Below are 315 nucleotides of genomic sequence, written 5' to 3' on the forward strand. Positions count from 1 at the left end.
TTATGACTTTTTGACTTTGGGGATATTTATTATGAAAGTTAATTTTGGGGTAAAGTTGCGATAAAAAAAAATGGGTGGGGGGGAAATGTAAAGGAAGTTGAATCAAAGGTCAAGGAGGGTTTTGTAAGTTTTCCCAAATTCATATAAGGTATCAACCTCATACTATTGAAGTACGAGACACCTCAAAACCCCATTGAAAAAGGCTGTTACTATACTAAAAACCCCTTGAATTGGCCATTTCAATCTTAAGATGTAAGGTATGGAAAAAAGAGAGAGAAGGTTTTCAAGTATGGATAGTTTATTTTCATAATTTTT

This window comes from Amborella trichopoda, chromosome 7 (assembly GCF_054954075.1).
Source record: "Amborella trichopoda isolate Santa Cruz 75 chromosome 7, AtrichopodaSantaCruz75HAP2 v2.0, whole genome shotgun sequence".
Lineage (NCBI taxonomy): Eukaryota > Viridiplantae > Streptophyta > Magnoliopsida > Amborellales > Amborellaceae > Amborella > Amborella trichopoda.